The sequence below is a fragment of the Neovison vison genome, chromosome 12 (genome assembly GCF_020171115.1).
Source record: "Neovison vison isolate M4711 chromosome 12, ASM_NN_V1, whole genome shotgun sequence".
Classification (NCBI taxonomy): domain Eukaryota; kingdom Metazoa; phylum Chordata; class Mammalia; order Carnivora; family Mustelidae; genus Neogale; species Neogale vison.
In genome coordinates, this window is record NC_058102.1 from 14,799,210 (window position 1) to 14,820,333 (window position 21,124).

At 46.0% G+C, this 21,124-nt stretch overlaps 1 protein-coding gene across 4 annotated transcripts in view; it reads right to left on the reverse strand.

The window, feature by feature from the left end:
* Nucleotides 1-21,124, reverse strand: part of BTBD11 (BTB domain containing 11) — a 290,646-nt gene that overhangs the window by 88,126 nt on the left and 181,396 nt on the right. The gene's annotated exons all lie outside the window — the stretch shown is intronic.

The following is a 21,124-nucleotide window of genomic DNA, read 5'->3' on the forward strand; positions in this document are numbered from 1 at the left end:
TGTTATTGACATGTAACATTGTGTAAATGTAAGGTGTAAGGCATGATGATTTGATACACTTAGAAACCCCAAAATGATTACTAGGGTAGGATTAGTTCACACATCCATCCCCTCCCAGAAAATTATTCTTTCTTTCCTGTGGTGAGAACATTTTAGATCTGTTCTCTTACCAACGTTCAAGTGTAGAAGATAGTATGGTTAACTATAGTCACTACGTTGCCCATTATTAGATCTCCAGAACTTATTCATCTTCTAGTGGAAGTTTGTACCCTTTGATTAACCAACCTCTCCCCAACTCCCCTGTCCCCGAGCCTCTGGCAACCACTGCTCTACTCTCTGTTTCTGTCAGCTCAGCTGTGTTAGATTGTACCTATATGTGAGATCATATAGTATTTCTCTCTCTGTGTCTGTCCTCAAGGTCCATCCATGTTGTAAATGGCAGGGTTTTATTATTTTCTCATGACTGAATAATATTCCATTAACAGATCAATCTTAAAACACCATCTCTTTCCTCCCTACCAAAAAAGGGGCTAAATGCCAAGACTGAACATGGTCTAGGAGTATCCCCCTATGCTGTCCTTGGTGTTCATACCACTGGGCTGTGGCTTTGAGGAAATGATATTCTTGTTCTCTTATAAGAAACCCTTTGAACTCAGGATAGAGCTGGTGTGGCCAAGCAGCTGAAAGTCTAATTACATTCAGTTTTAATTAATTTAACTTTAAATAGTCACGTGTGGCTAGCAGCTGCCCTACTGAGTAGGGTTGTTCCAAGGGATGTCCTTTAGGTCTGTATAATTGCAGACAGGAATCCTGGTAGAATGCTAGTGGAAAGAAGGCTACATACAGGAGACATTAGGTAACCTAAGTTTTTTTTTTTAAATATTTTATTTATTTATTTGACACAGAGAGATCACAAGTAGGCAGAGAGAGAGAGGAGGAAGCGGGCTCCCTGCCGAGCAGAGAGCCTGATGCGGGACTCGATCCCAGGACTCTGAGATCATGACCTGAGCTGAAGGCAGAGGCTTAACCCACGGAGCCAACCAGGAGCCCCAGGCAACGTAAGTTTTTTTTTTTTTTTTAAAGATTTTATTTATTTATTTGACAGGCAGAGATTACAAGCAGGCAGAGATGCAGGCAGAGAGAGAGAGGAGGAAGCAGGCTCCCCGCCGAGCAGAGAGCCCGATGTGGGGCTCGATCCCAGGACCCTGGGACCATGACCTGAGCCGAAGGCAGAGGCTTCAACCCACTGAGCCACCCAGGCGCCCCGGCAACGTAACTTTTGATCCAGTTTTTCCATGAGTACAGTGTGGCATCGACTAAGTCCCTGAACGTTGATAGAATGCTCTGAATGATAGAAAGCCCGGTTATTTATCTGGGAAGTAAGGAAGGAAGCTAGGCCAAATGAACTCTAAGATCTGCAGGAAGTAGGAAAAGGCCACGATTTCATACTTGTCCTTTGGGACAGGGTCGGGGGCACTTTACATAATGAATGCTATTGTTTACAGATGTGGCCACGTGACTCAAAAAGACCCTGACCTGAGCAGAGTCACTAATTTCCCTAGGTGTAACCCTAGACAATATTATAGATTGTTCTTATTTTAAAGATTTTATTTATTTACTTGAGAGAGAGAGAGAGAGAGTGCTCACACGTGAGCTCACCAGCGTGCAAGCAAGACAGAAAAGGAATGGGCAGAGGTGGAGGGAGGGGAATCTGAAGCAGATTTTCCTGGACTTGGGGCTGATCTGACAACCCAGAGATTATGACCTGAGCCGAAACCAAGCATCCAACGCTTAACCAACCGATCCTCCCAAGGGCTCCTAGATTGATTTAAAAAACTCCCCAGGTGACTCAGATCATCAGAAAGATCTAAGAGGATTAGCGCAGGATAGAACTTGCTAAAAGTCAGAAATGATCCTCCTGTGAACAGTTTTTTTGGTAAAAATTATGTTGTATAACTAAGTCATTAGTTATACACGATTATTAGATAAGCATCATCTGTCTCAGAGTATACCAAAGCCCCACAAATAACTGGAAAAATAAAATAAAAAAGAGAGTGTCATCATGTAGAATGGGGAAAGAAAAGAAAACTTCCTGGAGAGCCTTAAAAATCAAGGAAGAGACCGGGGTCAAAACAGACGCAGTTTTGGTGCTCATACAAAACAACTCTGGTCATGTAGCAGATTTATAGAGTCTCCACATGCACGAGAAGAAAACGTATGTGTGGTTTACTTCTCTAAATGTTACCGATTCTGCATTTTGCGGAATCTGGAAATGAGGGATGACAGAAACTAGAAAGGTAGGTTTAGATTTTAGATTTTAGAAAGGGCTATTTTGTAGGCTGGACTCTGCTACTACCTAGGAAAGGACTCCTTGAAGAGGGCAGTGCTCCAGCGAAAGCCTCTCCAGCTGCACATGCAGAAGATCCAGGGCTGCTCATCCGGGGGTGGCAAGAAGCCTGGGCGTGTCTGCACCTCACCTGTCACAACCTCTCCTATCCCCTCAGGAGAGGGGACTGCAGCTTCTCTCTGCAAACCAGCAGGTGAAGGCGTTGAGTCCTAGGGCCAGCCCCAGGGCAGGCAGAGAAATTTCTAGCCCGAGGGACCAAAGCAAACCTCATCCAGGGATGAGCTTGGGCTGGGGAAGGGAGACCTAGGGGGGGTCAGGAACAGCACTTCTCCGAGAGGGAGGGATGCAGGCTGGCAAGCAGGTGAGGATGTCTGGATTTGTTTGGGATGTGGGCGCTGCTTCTGAATGGAAGCTGGGCGCATGGCGAGTGGATGAGGCAACGATGTCACTTAACCCTTAAATCCCTCTCTCACCGGGACAGTGAGGATGGTGCCCAGTGGTCCTTCCTTGCGGGGCCACGGAGAGCACAACAGGTAACACAGGTGTGAAGTACAATCAGCGGGAAGATATACATTCAGGCATCTCCACGTGCATCAGGCGCCTAACACATACAGTCTTAAGTTGTTACCAGTTTAAACATCAGGGTAAGTAAAACGCAACTGGGAAGATAAGTCGGTTCACAAACCCCTCACTTTGTCAGGGTCCTATCCATTTCCTTGAAGCCCTCCAGCCCAAACTGTAGCAATACCACAGCCTGCCTGAAGGGGGAGCCCCAGCACACATGCTCACTGCACAGGCTCTGTTCTCATGGTTTTTCTCTTCCGTTCCTTACACCTGTTCTCATTCTGCTTCCAGCTTCTCAGTCTTGCTGTATTCCTCTCTGCTCACCACTGGGGTGTGTCCAAGTTGAAGCTCTGCTTTCCTCAAATCTGATTATACACACCAGTTTCATGCCGTCCACCTTTCTAAGTCTATCCCCCTCTGGTAGCTTCCCGGGATACATCCTTCTTTCCTAGGCATAGACTCTGTGGGGGTGACTCCCCCGAGTGCTACCAGAAAAAACCAGGGCCATGCAAAGGACGAAATGTAAGTCACCATCTTCTGAAATAGCCACCCTGCAAGCCAAAGCCAAGGACACATCATCATAATGCTTGGGTGTTGACTCCACTGTCCAAATCACTAGAATGGGGAGCCCTGGAAATTATTAACCATGCTTATTTACTTTAGGTCTCCTTCTATGATATCAAGGACAGGGATTTTCATAGTAATAGGTGCTAAGTAAATGTTTGCCAAGTTAAATTGATAGCTATTTCCAAGAGTGCAAGGCTTTGGAGTAGGACAGCTTTGGGTTTTCATCCCGGAGCTGTCCGTTAACTGGGCCAAGGACCAAATCCCAGCAAGTCACATGAGCCCCTGGTTCCCATCTGGAAACTGGGTAACATGTGTCCTGCACACCGGCCTGGCACACAGAAGGTATTTGGTAAATCACGGCTGTTTCTAAACAGTGAAAGGTTGCATCTGAATTAGGAATTGGACTGAAACAGTGAAAGGTTGCATCTGAATTAGGAATTGGACTGATTCTAGAAGCCCCAAAGAACAAAAGAAGGAGTAGTGGTGGTACCTTCCGTGAGCAGACTTCAGCTTGACATATGTTAGACCTCAGTGGAGTCTCAGCAGTCTGAAGTTGGAAAGGGAAGGAAGCCTCTAGGACTGGTGCCTTGGTTGGGTGAAGTGTCCCGTGGAGAGGCCATTAGGAAGGAGATCTAAACATCCAGTGAGTGCTTGGACTAAAGGCTCCCAGTCCTTCCACACCCTATGAGTCCCACACTCCAAATTTAGGTGATTGGCCACTTATATACAGACTCTTTCTAAATTTGGACCATTGCATTATTTTCATAATAATTTCCTCATTCTAGTTGTTCTCTCTAATCTCTTCACTTACTTGCCAAGATGAATGTGGTAACCTGTAAATCTGGTCGTCTGAGAAGTGTCAATTCTTGGCCTGGCCTCATCCCACACATACTTTCATTGTCTTGTGCTCCCACTTCGTATCTGTCCAGCCCCAGTGTGTTCTGGCCACACCAGATGACCAGTTTTTTCTGGAACACCCGTGCTTGCTCCCATCTCTCTGCCTTTGCTCTACTCTTGTTTTCTTCCTTCTTTCCACCCTCTCCAACCAATTAAGTCCTAAGAGAGTGATCAAAGGTCACCTCCTCTGAGAAGTGTTCCCCAAGAGCACGCCATAGGATACAGTTAGCTACTTGTTTCCCTCTACTGCCATATAGCACTTTGCACACAATTCCATGATACCACGTATAACATATTATTGTTATAATTTATGCCTTTATAACCACCCCAACCACATCGTGAAGGCATGAACTATTCACCTTTGTACCTCCCCAAACTTGCACATAGTAGCTCTTGCCACCACCCGAGATGACATTTTATTTCAGTGTCCTTGTTTGTTTTGTCTCCTCTGTTAGACCATGAGCTTCATGAGAACAGGGACGTATCCTGTGCTTGGCTGGATCGTCAGTACTTAGTACAGTGCCTCGTTCATAGGTCCTCAACCTTCTTTGAATGAATGCACAACTGTTTATTTGCTTAGCTTAAATTCTAGTGGGTTTCCCACTTCCCTGTGGGTGATGGTTCCCTGGAATGTTTTTATAAGAAGCAAATAAAATTATAAAAATAGCTAACTCTGGTTTATTTTCAGTTGTGTTAAGGGTTGGAATCCACGTAATTAAGATTCAATGAGAACCAGGCCTGGGTAAAAAGTATGTTAAAAGTCAGGTCCAGAACCCTGGCCAAGGGCCCAGAATAAATCCCAGTGACCCTCAAAGACTTCAATAAGAAAGTCAGAAACGAAACATAAACAATGGGCAGGCATTAGGCACACATTCTTCTTGAGTTTAGATGTTCCTTGTACCCCCCTCTGCTGCCACAATGAAACTAGTGATGTGGTCGGGGGGAGGCTGTAAAAGTGTCATTGTCCACAAGACTTCTGGAACAAGGCTGTGCCACAGTTCCAGAACAGGTGAACTCATACACTAACAGGTTTTAAAGTTTCTAAATGGGATTATTCATAGTGCTTTTCCATTTGTCCGTAACAAGGAGAGACTCGGGATATTGCAGTCCAGAAGCTGTATGCTGTTCACGCTAACATGAGACCCAATTCTGTTCAGTTCAGTGGAACCCAATTCAGTTCTGTTCCATTCAACTAAACTCAAATAATTCAATTTAACAAATTTTACCATGCGTCTCACCACACATGAAATAGAAAACAAACTAAGCTGCATGCCCAAAAGGCTCCGTGAGATTTGACCACTCACCTTGGACTTCATCTCCTACACTCTCCCTGCCCACTCATTCTGTTTCAAGCCCACTGGCCTCCCTGCTGTATCCTGCATGTGCCAAGAATGTTCCTGTCCCAGGGCCTTTGCACTTATTGTTCTCGCTGCCTGGCAAGATCCGTGTTCAGATAATGACATGGCTTACTGCTTCCCTTTCTTGAGGTCTTTGCTCAAATGAAATCTCCTTAGAGAAGCCTTCCTGGACCACCTTACCTAAAATTGCAACTTACGTCACTCACACATAATCTGAGTATCCAGTTTTACTTCTCTTTATACCATTTATCTGTGATGGATACTTTATTATTTATGCATTTGTTCCTCATCATGCATAGGGTAGGTGTTCTACAGTGGTTGAATGGGTGAGTAAATAAATGAGCACCTACTGTGTACCAACTCATATACTAGGCGATACTGGAAAATGTCCCTGCCCTCAACAAACTCCTGAGCTCATGCAGAAAACATGAGAAAAGAAGCTATCCAAAAAGCTTTACGCATACAATCTTACAGGAGAAGGAGTCAAAATCAGCCTCAGCGAGAGGAATGGGAGTGTGGTGCGAAACGCCACCTGGAGACTGGAATCTGGGACAGAGAAAGGCTTGGGAGAAGAATCCAGGGAGAGGAAGTTAGCTGAGGAAATGCAGAGCAAGCTCAGGGAACTCTGGACTGAAGCAGGTGAAGGGCTAAGGCGGTAAGAGATGTTGTGGAAGATGCATCTAAGGGATACTAAAGGCGTGAACAGGGAGGGCCATTTATGGAGTGGGCTGGGCACTTAACCTGTTCCCTGTTTATTGACTGTCTTCTTGGAGTAGAGGTCTGCGCTGAGCTTTGCAGAAGGGATAAGGAGTTAAGACCTGGACCCTGCTGTTCAATCTAGCAGAGGAATTTAGTGTGGCCACACGACCCCAATTTTCCAGGATAGCCCTGAGCGCTAAAGTCTGTTTAACTGTCCTGAATTAGCTTTGGGTCGATCGAGTCCTTGGCTTGCTGGAGTGGAGCATCAGGTAGCCAGCCATCAGGGAAGGAAGGACAGATAACCACGGTGTGAGGCTGACCACGAAGAGTGAGGTGGTCTTTTAAGGTGCTCTGGGGTCTGAAGAAGGACAGAGCCTCCAAGGAAGGCTTCAGAGACAGTGGAATGTGCTGTTCGTGTTTTCAACAAGGTGCTCCTTGGTTTTGCCTACTTACTGGTTTTTGTCTTTTTTGTTTGTTTTTCTTCACAGGATGTTCCTTCCACACCTCCTACCATAGGGTCTCCTGGTAAAGGATGAGGTTCTGCGTAAGGATCTAATAGTGGACAGTGTGACAGAAGACTGCCAGAAAAGGCTCACTCCAGCCTGGGAGTTTGAATTTTTCAGTGAAACAGAAGCCCGGGAAAATATCCACCTTCTTTTGCCAGCACAATCCACCTCAGGTCCTGGGCCCGCCTGAACCTGACTGGCCAAATCTTGACAGAATTCCTCACTCCAGTTTGAAAGACTCAAGGAAGCCCTCATGGGCAATGTTTCTTATAAATGAGAAAAACAAAAACAGAGTAGTTTAAAATCCAGAATAATAAACACAACCACCCAACCAGTGATTCCTGGGGGAATTTGCGGAGACTTCCTCATCCCTGGCCGCCGCCAACAGCAGCCACCATGAACTCTGTCCATGGCATCTGCTCAAAACTTGCTTTCTGATGATGCCGTATTAAGGCTCTGCTCCATTCTAGAAGCAGGGCAGGAAGCAGGATGGGGATTTCCAGAGATCCCCGGAGCAGCTCTTTTGTTTCTATCTGGCCACTCACTACATGGCTTTTGGGCAAATCTCATGACTTTTCTAGAGCCAGTCTCTTGAAAGTTATGAAGAGCTGGTCTTCCCACTCCCAGAATGCAGGGAGACGGTATGTGTGGAAGACTCCTAGACTCAGTAGAGTGCTGGCTTAAGAGATTTTTTATATTGACTGTGTGTTTCTTCCTGCGAAACACAGCAACTCACGGGATCTGGGATGGGGCTGGGTAAGCTCGCCTCCCAGGGGTCCCCTCTTCTGCAATTTCTCATTCAAAGGGGCCATCAGAAGCATCATGAGTTAACCCCTCAGTTGCTCTGCTCCAAAGAGATTATTACTCTTTTTACATCCATTCCCTCTGCATGGATGTTTTAGTCATGCTACCATGTGCAGTTTTTAAAAGAACAGCAATTCGCAAACTGGAAACAGCCCAAATGACCAGCAACCTGGGAAACATTAGGTAAATTATGGTGCATTCACAAGATGGAATATTTTGCAGTCATTAAAAATGATGTTTATGAATGTTCTGCAGCAGAACCAGGAAGAATGCTTATGGCATACTAAGTGAAATAAAAGGAGATATAAAATTATATACACATACACAGTACAGCTATTTTAAAAAGCCCCACTATCTGTATTAAAAACAAAGATGAGAAAAGGTATCAAATAATCCTTTCAGCTACCTCTACATACCAGAATTGTAGATGATTTTCATTTTCTTTCTTAGGTTTTCCTGTATTTTCCAAAATTAAAAAAAAATCAGCATATATAACTTTTTGGTAGAAAATAGAATATTAAAATTTGAATTTAGAGCACCTTGTATTACCGTTGTAAAAAGGTGAGGTCCATTAGGAGAGCAAAATGGAAGGAGGGGACGATGGGATTGAGTCAGTGGAAACCTAGGACAGTGGCCGACTAGGAGACGTGCCGACCCATGTCGGTTTCATGGGGGAAGTCAGACTTTGAAAAACGCAAGATCAACTCAGATGCTATGTCTACTGGGCAAATGACCAAATTTACTGCCTGGGCTGTTTTCCATAATGCGTGAAACTCAGGTATGTGCTGGCAGCTGTCAGCATCACTGTTTCTGGAAGGATAAAACACAGTAGAAACTTGGCACAGGACGGATGGTTTGAAAGCAGGTTGACCCGGGGGACTGTTCCCTCTCCATGGGCCTTTCTGCTTCTGGACACCCAGGGTTCCTGCTGGCGCTTGCCATGCTGGGCCACCCTTAGTTTGCACTGGGCAGCTTCAAGGGCTAATTTTCACTAATGTTCTTTTTTTTTTTTTTTTTAAGACATTTCTTCCCGCAGAAGAATGGGGAGTGGGAGAGGGAGAAGCAGGCCTCCTGTCAAGTAGGGAGCCTGATGTGGGGCTCGATCCCAGGACCCTGGGATCATGACCAGAGCTGAAGGCAGACACTTAATGGCTGAGCCACCCAGGTACCCGGCACTAATGTTCTTTTGAAAAATGTTTTCCTACATGTGCAGGATATTCATGCACCGTGCCCGAGGCCCCAGACATAGGGCATGTGGAGAGCTGCCAGTTCCCAGCAAAGGAGAAGGAACCAAACATCCAAGAGGCTCATGCAGCTTCCCTCGAGACACTTCAGGCCAAGGGAGGAGGCCAGTTGGCGACTTCTCTTGCCGGGGGACATGGGAGATGGCACTCAATCAAGCCACACGCTTGTCATCTGTCTTCGGGGCTCTCGCAGGAAACTTCCAACCGGTTCCTGCATCGTGCCAGCCTCCATTCTCCTGCTGCTCTGCACTCAGACTGATCTTTATGTCCCCGTCCACTCTGTGCGAGGGCCTGGCTGGCTGCCAGAGAGTGCATGAGCTGATCAAAGCCAGTCCCTGCCCACGAAGAGCTCAGACACAGAAGCAAATGGAAACACAGCAACGGCTGCGGCTATGCAGGAGGCGGCTGGGAGCTCACAGGCTCTGGATTCGCAGTGTTTGGGCCTGACCTCCAGCCCGGCCACTCACAGGCTTATCTGGGTGACCTTGGGCAAGTCCTTGAACTTCTCTCAGCCTCCCTCCTCATCGGAAACTAGGCGGAGCGACTGCATCTCAGAGTAACCCAAAGTCCGCTCATCCTAGGGCCTGACCCATGATGGCTCCAAGTGTTGTTAACATTTGCCATGGGGGACTTCACAGAGAATGGGGGAGGCCCTTCCTGCTGGGGGCAGTGGGTGGGGGGGGCAGGGGGGGCAGCAAAGAGTTCACAGCCTCAGTGAGGATGCAGCTGTCTCGAAGGACGAGCAGGTGACCTGTGTGGCTTAGGTTTCTCCCTTTGTTCAAACCTTCATCTAACCAAGGGCCCAACAACACCTGTAGGGTAGAATTTTCTCCCATACATTTTCTTTTTTTCTTTCCCTTTTTTAATTTAAGATTGCATTTATTTATTCGACAGTAAGAGACACAAGCAGGGGGAGCAGCACAGGGAGAGGGAGAAGCAGACTCCCCACTGAGCAGGGAGCCTAATGAGGGACTCGACCTCAGGACCCTGGGATCATGACCTGAGCCCAAAGGAGTCGCTGAAGTGCGTGAGCCACCGAGGCGCCCCTCCCATACACTTTCAACTCAGCAATGATATCCTAAGTATGTAACCTGGGTAAGTCTCAGACACATGTACATTCTGTGGTCTCGAGGCAGGCAGTCTCCCCCCACCCCAGTGCTGTGGACCCGGAGGCCTCTCTGCAGGTGCTGGATGGCAGGGACGTGACGTGGCGGGGGGGGGGGCATCTGGGCCAGCAGTTCTTTACCAACCCACAGGGAGGCATTTCAGCATTTGAACAGCTGGCCAAACAGCTGCACCTGTGTGATCCAGCTGAAGGTCAGCCTGGCCTCTGCCGCCGTCCCACTCGCACACGGGAGACTTCCTACCTCGGAGCCTTGGCCAGTGGTTCTTCCCACCTGGCTTGCCTGACCTTATCCACGTATCCGTCCGCCTCCAAACCCGCTTCCCGGATCCCCTGCCGCGGTTTATCTGCGTGCGCCTTCTGACCCTTCGCCCTTTCTTTCTCTGCTGGTAAATGAGCTGCACAGGGCAGGAACCATGCAAGATCCCCAGGTCCCCCCTCCCCGGCAGGAGGCCTGGCACACAGCAGCAGTGTATAATGGGAGGGAGCTCTGGAGCCCGGCTGCTGGGCGTGAGTCCCCGCACCCCGGCAGCCGCTTCAGAGCCCTGGGACCTCTCTGCCTCATCTTCCCCATCTAGAAAGGCCTATCATCCTGAGGTTATCCCAAGGGACAAATGAGTTAATCTGCACAAACTATTTGCAATGCACACAGAAGATTCGATCAACACCAGCTCTCACTATGTTCAGGCACTCAGTTCACGTCCGCTGAATAATGAATAAAGAATGAACACCGGAATAAGAAGTTCAATCATAAATAAAATAAATGATAAACAAGTTTTAAAAATTAAATAAGAAAGGAAAAGTTCAAGGAGCATCGTGGTGAAGATTGAAGAGGTAGGTTCTATGCTGTTAGAAACTTGTTCCAGGAGATGAGCGTGTTTCTCAAAGAGGTTTAACTGCTGTCTAATCAGATGAAGTGATTTGATTATCATTCTTCCATTTTTTAGCAATATTTATGGAGGCCTAAGCCAGGGAAAATACTAGAAGGAAAAAAACAGGGGAGGGGGAAGCATATTAAAGCAAGAACATTCCTGGTTGGAGATTTTCAGGTTTTTGACCTTGAGAGGGACCCCGTGCCCTCCCTCTGAAGCCCGGCAGTCCTTCCAAGTCCCATGGCACAGCACACAGTTGGGAGAGCAAACACTGTGCTGTGCTGCATCCCACTCTGCCCCCGACTAGCTGTGCAACGTGGGCAAGCTATACAACCTCTCTGAGCCTGGCATTCCGCCCAGGAAGGGGGAGACAGCAGTCATGTAAGGTGGTGCTAATACACTCCTAGCGTCCTTGGGAAGGGTTCAGTGAGCCGATGCACTCAGAAGGGAGAACTGCATGTTACAAACACCTTGCACAATTTGGGGGTGATGATGATGATGGTTGCTTTGAAATATTGGGCTCAAAACACGGGGACATGGAATATGCTTCGGCAGGTGAGCTGGTCCCTGGTCCCTACAATGACTCCTCGCTTGTGTATTGCTTTGGGAGCACTGATTTTCATGGGCTGTTTTTCTAAAGGAGGGAGGGGGCGCTACCTCCGGTTGAACCTCCGGTTCAGCGCTGTCCAATAGAAGTTTCTGTGATGATGGAAACATCCTATCATGTGCTCTCCAAAAGAGGAACCACGGGCCTCATGTAGCTATTGAGCATTTGAAATAAGGACAGTGGTACTGAGGAAGCGAGGCTTTAGTTCTGTTCGATTTTTACTTGCTCATTCATTTATTATTATTATTATTATTAATTAATTTATTTTTTAAAGTAGGCTCCATGCTCATCATGGAGCTCAATGCAGGGCTTGAACTCACGACCCTGAGATCAAGACTTGAGCCGAGATCAAGAGTTGGACACTTAACCCACTAAGCCATGCAGGTGTCCCTAATTTGCATTCATCTCAATTCAAACAGCCCCACACGGCTGGTGGTTACCATACAGGACAGTGTAGTCTAGTTTCTCAGTCTCTGTGAAGGTGAGGGTTGCCTTCCTTTTCCCATTAAATGAAGAGCGGCTGTTTCGGACAAGACCAGACCGCCATGGCAGCCCATTAACCGGGATTCAGAGAAGACCTGGATGGTCAACGATCAAGGGCAGTGCATGCCTCTGATCTGACTAACCCTGCGTGTTGGGACAGAAGGCAGCTGTTCTTGAACTTCAGCCTCTCGGCTTGTCACCTGAAGCCAGGTGCAATCTCTGCCCCTTGGCTGGGAAAAAAGACCTCCCGAGTCAAAGCCATTTGACAAGGCCTGGAGGCTGGACGTGGTCAACACGGCGAGCATTCAGATTTGCCCTGCTGCCTCTCTCCAGACAGGACACCTGTGAAATCCCGCATCACCTTTGCCTTGCACGCTTCTCGCTAACTTGCTTTCCCTGAGCTACTTTAGACGAGACACCTTGTTAGGCTGACGATGATCATTATATTCAGACTCTCTGTGTCTCCCCTTGGCTGTTGGAGCTCCCTACTTCTGCAGGCTGGCCAGGTCTGACCTCTGGGATCTGTTCATTTCATCAAATGACATGGAGCTCCGGCCTCTCAGGAGGCTCAGTCCAGCCCCCAAAGTCTATTATGTGCGAAGCTCTCCCAGAGAGACAAAAGTCACCCTAAAATCTTATTTCTTGTCCTTATGTAACTTAAACATGGGGGTTGGAGTCAGTTGGTGAAAGGAATGACAAACCCACAAAAAACTATTCTTGTTATTCATGTGTCTTGTTATTCACAGTGTGGCCCGTGGACCAGCAGCATCATCTCACCTGGGAGCTTGTTAGAAAGGAAACGTCTTGGGGCCCCTCCCCCGACCTATGAATAGAATCTGCATTTTAATGAGATCCCAGGGGATTCAGATGCACATTCCAGATTACAGTCTGAGAAGTCCTGCTACAGTGTGTGTTCAGGTTCCAAGAACCATGACAATGAGAATAACAATGGCCATTATCTATAAAGCACCTAATGTGTGCTGGATTTGAAGTGCTTTATATATATGAACATATAGAAGAAGGCGTCAACCTGAATTAAGGGCATAATAATTCCTACCATTTATGTATCATCTCCTATGTGTCAGTGAATGCATATGGCACTTGCATAAGTTGATTCACTGGTCCCTGAAACAGCCCCATGAAGTAGGAACTATTATTTATTTACAGCTGAGGAAAAGAGCCCTGGAGCACATGAACGGTGTAACAGGTGCCAAGCTGAGCCCTCCCTGTGTTGGAACACACAGGTTTCAGACCCAGCTCTGTTCAGTTCTCTAAGCATTTATTGAGTGCTTACAATATGTTATACACTGAGCTAGGCCCTCAACATTTAGTATAGCCTGAGGTGGTAGGGAAGGGTTCCTCGAAGAGGTGAGGCCTATAATCAGTCCTGAAGGATGAACAGACAGTTGCTAGAGAGGTAGAAAGGAGGCAGTGTTCCAGGAAGAAGGCAAAGCCTGTGCAAATACCCTGGGGCACTTCCCTGCAAAACCACTGCAAGTGCACTTATGACCCCAGACAAGTCCACATATCCTGCTAGGGCTCAGTTTCACCTTCATCATGGAACATGTTCAATATGTCTGGTCTCAAATCTCTCTTGACTTTAAATGCCCGATGGAACGGTCCCTCGAAAAATCGTGCTTTTGAAGGCTACTCAGTGACATGGATCAACAAAACTGCATGGTCCTTATTTGGTGAAACAACCAAAAAACTTTGATATAGACAGAATATATGCCCTGTATGATCACAGTGCTTATGGGTGATTCAAAGTGTCTTCTTTCTTGATTTTTTTTTTTTGGAATTACCACACTTTATTTGATACATGTACTTATTAGTTTCATATCCTATAAACAATCATGAATATTATTAAACACATTCTAGGGATCAGGAGTGAGGGTAACATTATTATTTCTTTTGAAACCATAGCCCACCAATAGCAGAACAGCCTAATGAATGTGAGCACAGACCAGGGCCTGACTCTAAGGGTTCAGACACTAATTCTGCAATTTTAGCTACATGACCTTGGACAAATTAATCGTGTCCAGTTAAGTTAATATAGTGGGAAAAAAAAAGAAGTTTCACAAAACATCTTTACCTTACCTCATGAAGACTACTTGGATTTTTTTCTGTTCAATTTTAGTTCATTTTTTAAAAATTTAGGTTATAATTCACAACACCAGGGGTCAGAAAACTTTTACTAAAAAGGGCCAAGGAGTATTTTCTGCTTTGTGAGCCATTTGGTTTCTGACACAGCTAATCAAGTGCAAAAGCAGCCATAAATAATATGTCAACAAATAGGTATGGCTGTGTTCCAATAAAACTTTATAAAAATAGGCAGTGGGCCAGATTTGGCCCGTGGGGTATAGTTTGCCAATCTCTGCACTGCACTGATTTAATGGCCCATTAATGAGCTGTAACCCATAGCTTGAAAAATAGTGGGATTAGAGTTGTTTTTACCTTGGCCAGATGAAGTAAATTGCAGCCATGCTCAAGTTATGAATGGATCAGGTTTTAAAACTTTGTTCCTCAAGTTAATTGTTTAGAATTCAACATGCATTTCCCCCTTGTTTATATGGTTGTTGGGATTCCAGGCCAATCCACTAAGGCCCATGTACAGCCTTGCAGCTGTGGTCCCCTCATTCTAGCATGTTCACAAGCATCTGCTGGCTCTGGATTTCTCCAGGGCCCTGTAGCACTGGGCTGTGCATAGGATGGGTCTTTTGTGCCAGACATGATGACGGGGCTTGACGATGAGGAAGTAGCATTCTTCCCCTGGGAAAAGGCATTCTGCATCCCTGTTGAGGATGCCAGGAATAGTCCTCCTCCCTCCTTCTCCTTCCTATCTGGGTTCCCAGTGTGTTAGTCTAAAAAGAGTCCTTATGTTGAGGTGGTGTTTTGGTTCTCAGCTGCGGTGTATACGCGCATCAGTTTGAAATGTGTGGCTAACAATGGTCAAAAGTCCTGAACTGTACCAGTGCTTCACTTGTATGTTGCTTATATTAAAAACAAGTAAATTAAAAGAGTGTAGTGCACCTCCGTCAAATTTTTGACTTCTCAGAACCACTGATGACTTTACTGTGTCTGGAGAATTTCCCATATTATTAGTCCATGGTTCAACAAGGTAGTAATTCAACTTCCCAGACTCCCTTGCAGCCAAAGTACAGGTATGCACCCTGGGCTCCATTGATTTGGAAGCAAGTGGTGTGATATAGGTGGAACGTGAAGTTGACTGGGGTGTTGGTAGAGACATTCAGCTTTCATGGGTAATGGTGCAGCGGTCCTGCTAGGAGTGTCCAATGCCTAGCATTGGTGGTGTGAAGTCCGTGTCTGTGCCCAGCCCTGGTGGCTGTGAGGTCTTTGCTAGAGCATTCCTAAGGTGTAATTTGGATACAGTTCTAGGTTGTGCAGCCCTGAAGCCTGGTTCTCTGGCTTCATCATCCACCAGAAGTCTTTTTAAGCTCTATTAAACTTTTAGACTCATGGGACTATCATAGGCCACACTTGACCCAGCAGGGTAGCATCAGATGTTCCTTTGGTGGGAGTCCTTATAGCCAGCCATCCTTGAGCTATCTTGCCCAGGTGACATGCAGGTGCAAGAAGATGAGATACACTTGAGGGACTGTGAGAACTATCCTGTTTGTGAACCCCAATATCTCTTGTAGCAACTCCACAGATATAGTTTCCAAGGTTCCTGCAACGACACTGACAGTAACAAGAGCCAGTGGATTCAGGGAAGCCCAGAGCTCTGGATATTTATCAAGTATTTACAGCACTATCAGGCCAGATCAAATTATCAATCTAGAGTTACTCTGACCATAAGCATGCTTCTTGGTAACACAGTTGATGCTGCAATTTTTATCATGTTTCCAGGAGAACAGAGCTAGAGAATTAACCCAAGATCCAATTCTCATGCAGAAGGGGAAAGGATCTGGCAACCATCTACTGACACTGGGCCTCCCAGAGGTCTTCTTTCTGCTTCAAGTCATCATAGTAGGTTTAACCTTTGCAACTAAGCATTTTTACTAGTAGTACTGTTTGTGTTAAAGATACCTCTTCCCATTTGTATTCTGATATGCATTCCTTAGGGCAAAGGAACAAGGAAGAGTTATAATAGCATGCTGGAAATTTTGCATAACCCTGAGTATGTCCATTGGTGTATGTTAACACTTGACTATCACCTTCACCTATGCCACAGATGAAAAAGCATCCAGGGCTGATATGTTGTAGGGATTTTTTGGCAGAGTAATTGTCTTGGAAGATGTATTTGGGTATCATTTAACTTCTAATGTCTGTTATGTTTGTTTTATTAGCTCTGTTTCTTCAAGTGTAAATTCTTCTGATTGTTAGGATTTGTTTCATTTCTCCCCAACAGCTGGTCACTGTTGATTGTATACTCATGTTTTGGTTCAGCTGTCCCTGGTAGAGAGTGTACCACATCTGTTTATACAGCTCTGCTTGCAAAAGGCGCAAGAGCTGCCACTGCCCAGGTATGTGTTTTTGTTTGCTTTCGGTGCCCCTGGGGGAGGACAGACCAACCCAATTGTGTAGTCTTGTGGGTAAAACGATCTCTGATCTTCTCAGGCATGACCAGCTACCTCAGGCAACAATATAGTCCAATTTATCCTATTATTTTTTCTTTTTATGGTCATTGCTGAAGTCATCCATGGCCAAGCACATCTAGGAATCATTGATATTTCCAGTAATGATATAGGGGAGGAAAATCTTATCACAGACTGAAGATGATTCTATTTAAAACCAGCAGTTTCATATAGCTTCTACTATCAAAATCAATGTTTACATTTGTCATTACTAAAATAAATGTTGCCTGACATAAAACTTACAAAATAAATATTGCCTAATCATACATATATGTTTACACATAAATATATAATAAAGTAAATATTGCCTAATCATAAATCTTAGAAAATCTGTTTTTAAGTAGAAATATATGACTGAAGTCATATGAAGTCATTCTGAAGTACCTAAAAGATTTTATTTTATTTATTTATTTTTTAAAAAAGATTTTATTGATTGACTGATATTATGATATGTGTTTATTTTCATATTTAGTTTAGACTATTGAAGGTTCTGTCCTAGGAAAGAAATATGTAGAATTACCTTTTTCTTAGAAATTTCTTAGAAATATCGGATAAATGAAAGTCAGAAATAAGGATGACATTTGAGCTAAGATTTCTTTGTAAAACATCTGATGCTCCAATACAAAACAGGCTTTGCTGATGACATTGTTTGTATTTATTTTTAACTAACTTAGCAAATACTTGTTAAGGATGTGTAATCTATAATGTGCCAAAATACTATGTTGGGCTCTAGAAAAACATATAAGAGGTAGACTGCCCTCAAGGAGCTTTATTATAAACGGAATTAAGGAATGAAAAAAAATTAAGTCACAAACCAGCAAAATGGGCTGGAGTCAAGGCTGGGTACCATAATTAATAACAATTTATTCCTTTCAATGGACTCTGAAGTTACTCTCTTCCTGGAGGCATATGCAAGGTAAGCATTGTTTTTCACAGAGCATCATAAATCTCCAGTGACCTGCCTTTGGCACCTACAAAATTCAGTGATATCGAAGATCAGACTCTCCTTGATAAAGAATGTTCCTCCTCTCTCTTCTCCATGTTGAATTTGCAAACACCTGACTTGAACAGGATTGCAAGTCCAGACTTTTAGTCTCAGTCTCTACTCTGTGTGGTCTAGCTCATGCCTATCTGTGTCACTCTGGAGTTCTAGCTCTTTACAGGACCTGGTCCCAGTATATGCTTCCAGAGACCCAAAGAACTGCTCTGCAAAATTTTAGAATCTCAAGAATTAGTAGCCAAAGCTCTGGGAAAACTTGAACTACAGACATTTCTCACTGGCACCAAGCTTCTTCAAAATCCCACAATGAAAAATGAAACTATCCAAAACAAATGTAGTAATCCACGAGCTGGGCCCACATGAAAGGGTAAAATGGTGCCTATAGGCCTACTTCCAAATACTCCAGCCAGGGAAGAAGGCTTTTCTGACAAGCAGAGACGATTTGAGGCACAAAACAATCCAGATTTCAGTCCACAAATGTTTCCAGACTTTCGGCTGGGCATGGACAAGAGCAAATGATATTCAGCCCCTTTCCTGAAGAATATAGTCTAGTGAAAAACCATATAAGCACCATGGCCCTACAGAATAAAAACAAAGAGTTAAGGAAATGTTTTTTGATTTTGGGGGTGAGGAGACAGAAAGAGAGAGATAAACAACTCCAAATTAGGGTCCACCTCCCACTGGAAAATTCTTGTTCAGAGGTTTTGGTAGGGAGCTGGTATAAGCAGTTGACTGAAAACAGAAGTCCTCTCCCTCTGAAGCCCTTCCATGTGTGATTTCAGATGCTAAACGCCAATGCCTATTCCATCACGGAATGGGAGGAATAGCTTTTTGTCTAGAAGGAACACACACACAGACGGGCTTCTGTAGGGACAATGATAACAGCATTTTAGAGCCGCCCAGCTACTCTTCTGGGGAGAAGGAGAAGTGCTCTCGTGGCAGGCATGGCACTGGTGGCTTAGCTGCCATATTGAATTCACTGCCTATACCATTCCCGTGAGGCTGGTCTCACTCTCAGTGTACAGTTGAGGTAAAGAGGTTCTGTGAGGAGGAATGGCTTGTTCAAGGTCTCAGAGCTAGAAGAAGCAGGGCTGGGATACAAAGCCAAAGGTCAATCTCACTCCCAAATCCACACTCTTTCTGGAGAGCCAAAGTGAACACAACTCAAAAACGACAAGGTCTACTTTGTATTTTGTTCTGACCCCTGAAAAAGCAACCAAAGAAGATGGGAAAGATCAAGACAGAACTGATCCCAACATATCTGGGGCCCTGTTCTCCTTACTCTGCTCTCCCTCAAAGCCCATGTGTCTTTACATCTTGTTCCAGAAAGTCTGGAAGCCTCAGATGGTCTCCTCAGACTTACAGCTACTCCAGCTACACTCCGAACCCTGAAAAGGATTCCAGAAAGGAAGATGGATGCTGCATGATAGAAGATGTAATACGTCGTGCCCCTGTGTTGAGTGGAGGGCAAGGAGTCCATCACACGATGAGATCCACATTCTAGAAGTTTCAGTCTGGTGGTCATGAGGAGGATGGAGCTGCTCAGAGAGTATGAAGCCTCACATTTGGGGAGACCATTTAGAAATCAGATGCGGTAACAGAAGTAAGATGGAACAAGGTGCCTGACCACACAGCGGCAGCAATTAGAGAGATGACTTAGAAGCAGCATCGGTAAGATCTGCTGACCATTAGCTGTAGGAGGGAGTGAGGGAGAGGAAGGAGTGTGGGGCGAGGCCCAGTTTTCTGACAGGGGTGACCGGGTTGGTGGTGACGCCATTCTTAGGGATGAGGGAGAGAGAATGAACAGTTGGTTTGAAGGCAAAGAGGGCAACCTCAGATTTGAGGTAGCCCGTGAACACACCCAAATGGAAATGTTCCACGGGTAGCCAGATCAATGGTTTGCTCAATCTTTATACAAATACTTACTGACTCCCCACTAGGCACCAGATGTGAAGTGACACTTGGCATTAGGTGTAGAGAGGCCACCAAAACAGATGTGTTCTCTGCCCTCAGGAAGCTGTGGTAAGTGTTACCCAGAAAAGAACAAGGTACTATGAGAAGAAGAACCAGGCTGGGTGTGTGAGACTTGATGGGGAAACTGAGGCTGAGCGGGATGGGAAGATTCTGGATCTCAGAGGATCCCAGAAGATTCTGGATCCCAGCACCGCTTGACTGGAGATGGAGAAGGGACCCCTGGGGTCATACGCACATTGGTGGGGTGAGTCAGAGGCACTGTTGCACAGGCTGTTGGGGGCCGGGGACCAAAGAGCTAGATAGTCCAGGGGCCGAGGCTGCTGGCTTCTGTTCCCTCAGCGCTAGGGCACGCGCGCAAGGAGGGGCACTCTTGGTGTCTCGGGCTGAGGTCCTAATCTGCCCAGGGACAATGAGCATTTGGCCCCTTCTCCAAGGTGGGTGTGTTCAGCACATGAGAACCCCTACGGGGCACCCATGGATTCGCCTAGATAGCGGGAGGCCTGATGAAGCAACCTCCAGGCGGGACTGAAATCCTCATGCTCAGGTTCTTAAAAACAAAACAAGAATAAAAACCTCAGCAACTTTTCTCTAACTCATGCTCCATTCTCTTCCCGGAAATGAAAGCCAGGAGAATGTAGGTTTAGAAGGGAGCCCAGTTAAGCCCCAGTCCATCCCTGCAGCAGCACAATAACCAGGGAGCATTTCAAAACTGCTTGGAACCATTTAGCAGAGAAGAGAAAACCACATTGAGCCCAAACTGGGAGCTGTTGGCCTACGTGCAGTTAGTGTCTACGATGACAGCAACGAGCGCAAACACTTACTGTGTGCTGGCTGCTGTTTGAGTCACTCAGCCTTCCGACAGCCCTATGCAGGATTTACTTTCATAGCCCTATTGTGCAGATGAAGAAACTGAGGCACGGAGAGGTTAAGGTGCTTTCCCAAGGCCCTTGCCCTTTTCCGACATTTAATTGGAAGAGTCAGGATTTAAAGCCAGAAGTCTGGATCCCAGAGCCCACTCTCTTAACCAGTCTTCTGATAAATGGGTCAATGCTAGAGCAGTTGGAGGAAAAGGGACTGATCTGTGAGGCGTTGTGGGGAGATGGACTCCCAGGGGAAGAGGGATGCCCCCAGGCAGTCTGGTTTCTGACAACCTGCTCCTGAGAGGGAGTTTTCCAGATAGAAGGGGAGCTGGGAAGTGCTGAGCTCAGCTGCTGGTTTACAGATGGGGAAGCTGAGGCACGGGAAAGTGAGGGACTGCGCTAGGGAGAGACAGAAGCTGGGTCAGAGGGAGTTTCCTCTTCCAGGAAGCCTTCCCTTCCTCCCTTTCCCTGGAGGATTCTGCTTGAGCAAGCCCAGTCTCCCGTGTACCCTCGGGTGCCACTTCTGCTGAGCAGGTGTTTATGGTTCCCCACGGGAGTCCCCAGGGCAGCCAGGAAAAAATGAAGCCACCTCCCCGCAAGGAGCTGGCATCTCCCGTAGCTGCC